This window comes from Cervus canadensis, chromosome 2, assembly GCF_019320065.1.
Source record: "Cervus canadensis isolate Bull #8, Minnesota chromosome 2, ASM1932006v1, whole genome shotgun sequence".
Lineage (NCBI taxonomy): Eukaryota > Metazoa > Chordata > Mammalia > Artiodactyla > Cervidae > Cervus > Cervus canadensis.
In genome coordinates, this window is record NC_057387.1 from 27043041 (window position 1) to 27048916 (window position 5876).

The window sequence follows — 5876 nt, forward strand, 5'->3', positions numbered from 1 at the left end:
CCCACACATTTTAATGTGTGTTAGTTCAATATTATTCAGTTCTAAGTAACTTTTAATGTCCTCTTTATCTTTGGTCCATGGGTCCTTTTCCCCCAAATAAACAATATTAGTTATTGATTTCTAAATCATTTTGTTCTTAGATTGTGTTCTCTAGGATGTTGATCCTTTTATCCTTTTTGAGTCTTGCTGTATGTCATCAAACTTTCAAATGTGTCACGAAAGTTGAAAATAAATAACCACTCTGTAGTTCTAGAGTGTACTGCTAATTGTTAATCAAATATTTCATATTCTTACTTAATTTTTGTTGGCTTGACTATCAATTACTGAAAAAATGTTTACATTCTGTTTTTGACAATGCCATTATACTCAAGCTTTAACCTCTGTTTTATGGTTCTTGTGTCTTCTGATACTAGCACATGCTGGTTTCTTTGTGTGCGTGTGTGTAAGTGTTTAAAAGTTCATATTCCTTGGGATTTATCTACAGTAATTTTTGAGTTCTGAAATTTTTAATAAAATCCCATAGAGAAGATTTTCATTTGATTCTTTCAGGGACCTAATTGAACAACTAATCTTGAGACAGCTTTAGAATAGGTTTTCAACCTGGAGATTAGTTTTCACATCTTACAGTTGTTGCTAATTTTGGTCCCAGATACATGTGAAGGTAAGCTTGGGGTTAGGAATTCCTGCAGAAGACTTATGCCATATACTCAGAATCAAAGCCAAGACATGAAAGGATCCCCTGTGGTGGTTTTTTTCCCTTAATTTATCACTCAGAATGTTGTTCTTCAGCAATGCTTGGTTTGTACAGGAGTTTCAGATCTGACTTGCCTCCCAACTTAAATGGGCTCAGTCTTCTGTTCAGTGAAAGTCTCAGCTCTTAGACAACTAGGGATACACATATGCCTGTGTAAAATGCTGTCCAGAACTTTCTTGTCATTTCTAGGTTTTTATTATTTCTTTTACTTTCCTACTAACTCAGCAAAGCATTTAAATAAATTATTCAGCATCTTTAGGCATTCTAAACTTGGAGATTATCTCCAATCTCTGTCATGTCATGGGAAACAGAAGTCCTCTATCTTGAATTTCCACAGTTGTGTTAAATTTTCTCTGTTCTCTAGTATTTTTTTTAGAAAATCTCCTTGGACAACTTCTCCTTCACTCATTCTTATATAATGCAGGAGATACATATTCTGAAACTTTGTAAACAACAGGTTGTATGAATTGTCTGGCTATACTCTGACCCCCAGACTAACGGATGACTCCTCTAATCAGTTTTATAGCTGAAGAGGAGGTTGATAATCACAGTTCAAGTTGCTACAATTTTTAACAGACTTTCATCTAGTTCAGCTTCAGTGGCATTTTCATCTATAATCACTGTCCAAGGCTCTAATACTTTAAACAAATATGGTTCAAGAAAATCTATAGTTTTTCTGGCATGTACTGTTTTCAACATTTTCTTCTGGCATGTACTGTTTTCAACATGTTTTTTCCTTTCTGAGTATACCTAATTTACTTATGAGAACACCTGTTTAAATGTATATTCTACCACCGATTTTCCCAAATCTCCCCTTTATTCTCATCCTCCTTTCTTGTACATTTTTGTCATTATAACTTTTTTAGGGGTTTAGTAGCTTTCCCCAATATACTCACAGATATCATTTTCATAACTGATGAAACTATATCTGCCTTTCTATGAATAGAGGAAGATGGTTGAATTTAGAAGTTTTCTTAGGAAATCTCAAAGTATATTACTAAAAGAATGTTTTCCTATTTTCTGATTTATGAAAACTCTCAGCCTCTGATTGATCAAGGGATTACAATGTGACTTTTTCTGCAGGTGCTGCTCTATTTCATGAAGTTAAATGAAACCTGTATGCTGTGAAAAGAAAACTACACAGGATTCATTCCTCCAATTTTGTTCCATTTCCCTGATACTTAAGGATTCTTCTTAGAGTCGGTTCAGGTTATCCATCATTTTTAGTTTTAGTTTAGTTGGGGTACTTTTCCTGGTGTTCCAGTGGTATTTATGTCATTGGCATACCTTGAAAAGCTGTACTGGGACATGTACACATTTTCGACAAGAAGTGCTCTTCCTTGGCTTTTACAAATTAGCTGAAAATATGATCCTTACACTCAAAGTTCCCATCTTCCATACTTCTAGTAGGTTGGCAAGTATTTCCAAAGGAGGTTAGGACCCCTGTAACTGGCTTCCCTAGTACGCTGAAGGAGTCCAAATATTTGGAGTCAGATTTGAGAGTGGTAACTGCTTTGCCCTGGTCTCTTGCAATAATGCATACCAGTTGAAGGGGAAAAGAATCAGCTCAACTGTCCAAGCTAAGTCTGTGGTCTTGAGAAAATATTCAGATATGCAGATGACACCACCCTTATGGCAGAAAGTGAAGAAGAACTAAAGAGCCTCTTGATGAAAGTGAAAGAGGAGAGTGAAAAAGTTGGCTTAAAGCTCAACATTCAGAAAACAAAGATCATGGCATCCGGTCCCATCACTTCATGGCAAATAGAAGGAGAAACAGTGGAAACAGTGTCAGACTTTATTTTTGGGGGCTCCAAAATCACTGCAGATGGTGACTGCAGCCATGAAATTAAAAAACTCTTACTCTTTGGGAGAAAAGTTATGACCAACCTAGACAGCATATTGAAAAACAGAGACATTACTTTGTCAACAAAGGTCTGTCTAGTCAAGGCTATGGTTTTTCCAGTAGTCATGTATGGATGTGAGAGTTGGACTATAAAGACAGCTGAACGCTGAAGAATTGATGCTTTTGAACTGTGGTGTTGGAGAAGACTCTTGAGAGTCCCTTGGACAGCAAGGAGATCCAACCAGTCCATCCTAAAGGAAATCAGTCTTGAAGGTTCATTGGAAGGATTGATGTTGAAGCTGAAACTCCAATACCTTGGCCACCTGATCTAAAGAGCTGACTATTTGAAAAGGCCCTGATGCTGGGAAAGATTAAAGGCAGGAGGAAAAGAGGATGACAGAGGATGAGATGGTTGGATGGCATCACCGACTCAGTGGACATGAGTTTGAGTAAACTGCGGGAGTTGGTGATGGACAAGGAGGCCTGTCATGCTGCAGTCCAAGGGGTTGCAAAGAGTTGGACACGACTGAGCAACTGAACTGAACTGAACTGACTGAACAACCCCCTTCTCCCTCTGCCCTCAACCCCTGGTCCACTTCCCTCAACATGGATCCCAGTGTTCAAAACTCCCTTTGTATTAGGTTTCCTCCCAATGACTATTCCTTCTCCTTCCCCTATTGTCGAAGTCCTTGAATTTCTTACCAGTTTTTCATAGTTTCAGAAATCTCTCATACAATTGCTGGACTATGGGACAGAGCAAAAACAGAGAAGCCCTTGAAGACTGAGCATAGCCTTTGGGTGGGTCAGATTTCCTTTTGCCGTCAGAATTAAGTCCAGTCAGCTCTTCTTCAATTTTCTGAGACAACAAGGCAAGTCAAGATTTCTCATGTGCATCTCACAATGTTTCTACTGCTCAGTGAATGAGTGTATTGCCTCCAGGCCAGAGCAATGATTCCTGCATCAGTCCACCCAGATAGATAGCATTATAGGCATCCAGAATCCTCATAATGATTGTCTGCCAAGCTCATGCATTTTAAGTACCCCACTCAGATTATTAACAAATGAACTTTTCCTTACTAAATAAATAACTATGGAAGCAGCCAGGCATGGGCGCTCTCAAGATTGTATGCTAAATGACAAAACTAAATAATTTTAGTTTAGCAAACTAAGTTAGGGATGACTGTATAGATGCCAGTTTTAGAAAAGTCTTCAGTGTTGGGCTAAAGGGTTCTGTCATTGGACCTGCTTATTCAAACTTTCAGATGATTCAAAACTAGAAAGAGTCACTTATTTGTGGATTGACAAACTATGGCTCAGTGAAGAAACAAGAACAATGGCCGAAACAAACAAAAGGAGGAGAGAGATTTTAAACTAATAATAAATTGATTTGCATTTAGACTAAAATATTTAATTGCTTGATATAATAGTTAATCCAGGAAAGGCCTAATTGATAGCAGTTTCTGTGAAAATGTCTTAAAGTTTTAATTTCTCAGAAACTAAATATTAATCACTTATGTAATCTGATTTTTTTTTAAAAAAAATCTATAACGCTATCAGCCTAAATCCAGACAAAGGGAGATTTTAACCTTCTGACTGACCTCCACACTATTAGAACCTTCCAGGGGTAGCATCCACATGATGCATTTGGAAAACACTGGAAAATGTGAATATCCTCAGAGAAGAGCACCTGGGTTGTGAATGATCAAGAAATTGTTACAGGAGAAACAATCAGATGAACCATAGAGGTTTGAAAGGGTTTCCCTGGTGGCTCAGACAGTAAAGAATCCACCGATATCCAATCCGCAAAGACCCGGGTTGGATCCCTGGGTCAGGAAGATCCCCCGGAGAAAGGAATGGTTGGAAAAGAGAAGATCTCTCTCTTTCAATATTTAAAGTACTGACAAATGAAAGAAGGAGCAGATTTACCTCCGTCTGTTCTATTTCACAAAACTTGGGCCGATGAAACAAAGTTTTGGGGAGTTAGACTTACTTCAACTTGTAAAAGGACGTAAAATCAATTTCAGATGCACCACAATGGAATGGGTTACCTTGATAAAATTGTGAGCTTTTTATTGTTAGAATTATTTGAGAAGAGTCTGGATGACCCCACGAAATAATTGGGGGGGTGTGATCATTGGATTAAATGACCTCCAGTCTTAAGAAGCTATGTTTTTAAAATTATTTCCCATTAAGATTTTAATGACTAATATATATAGTATGATACCAGATGACAGAAACAATGACTAATGACACCACACCATGCATTATCACCATCATTATCACAGGGTATAATGAGATAAAATTTTTGTCTGGGGTAGGGCAAGGAGGGTATTCTTAGTGCTTTTTTACCTAGGCAATATCATCATTATATAAGACTGGCTTCAGTTTGCATGCTTGAATGCATCAGTATCTTAGCAAGATTGGAGAGAGGAAGCAAAGGAAGGGAGGAAATCTTATCCTATGAAGCGTAATCGTGCACCTTCACATATATTATTTTCGTTTAGTCCTTGTGACAACCGAGGACAACAGAAAGTATTACACCCATTTTACAAATAAAGATACTGACACTTAGATAAAGTAAGAGCCCTAGGTTACTCAGCGAGTAAGTGAGGCTTCCCAGGTGGCTCAGTGGTAAAGAACCTGCCTGCCAATGCAGGAGACGAGGATTCAATCCCGGAGAAGAAAATGGCAACCCACTCCAACATTCTTGCCTGGGAAGTCCGATGGACAGAGGAGCCTGGCGGGCTACAGTCCATGGATCACAACAGACTTGGACATGACTTAGCAACTAAACAACAACAAAGTGAGGATTACAACATAGTGACAAAGAGAGAAAAGAGGATACGTTGGCTTTCTCAAAGTCCTTTTATGGAATCAAAAAGTTTCTGAGCTGGAAGGAACTCTAGAGGTTCTTGATTCCAACCACACAGCAGCAGCATGAAGTCCTTAGCCTTGAGGAATTAAGTACGTGCATTTGGTCTGAAGGTCAACCCACTGAGAGAAGAATGGAGTTGACTTTTAAAACCTAATGATTCTAACACTCTGCCCTCCTCAACCCCTTCCACCTAGTTTAGATCAGGTTCCTGCTGTGGACACCCAGTACAGGTTAGTGGGTGCCTGGCCTTGAGGGCAGAGACCCTGAGAGACTACCCTCCTAGTGTCCTGGTATTATTCACCACTGGCCTCTGAAACCAGATGGAGCCCCAGGCTAAATTTTAGTCCTTTCCAGTTCAGGCAGCCAGTGAGCTGTCTCTGTTCCAACCACTCCACAGGCCTGCA